The following is a 308-nucleotide window of genomic DNA, read 5'->3' as shown; positions in this document are numbered from 1 at the left end:
AGTCACTGTTAGATGAGTTTAATGAAAAGCTCATAACATGCAGATCATATTCTGTCACGTTGGTCTCATGAGTTTATTTTTTGATGACAGATCCCAGAAAATGGGTTAAAGAAAGAAAGAAGAAAAAGTTGCTTCCCAGCAGGTCTTGCAGCATGACATGACAGGCATGAGGTCCACCAAAAAAAGCCGTGTTGGCAGAGCGCAGGATTGAATGTTGGGGAGGGGAGAGAAGAAGATGCTTTAAAATAAAAGCAGCTCGACAGAGACGTGTTACGTTTCGAGCGCTGCTGGAGCTGGTCTCCAACAAA

This window comes from Triplophysa rosa, linkage group LG6 (assembly GCF_024868665.1).
Source record: "Triplophysa rosa linkage group LG6, Trosa_1v2, whole genome shotgun sequence".
Taxonomy (NCBI): Eukaryota; Metazoa; Chordata; class Actinopteri; order Cypriniformes; family Nemacheilidae; genus Triplophysa; species Triplophysa rosa.
The sequence above is the reverse complement of the archived record's forward strand: the minus strand, read 5'-3'. Positions refer to the sequence as shown.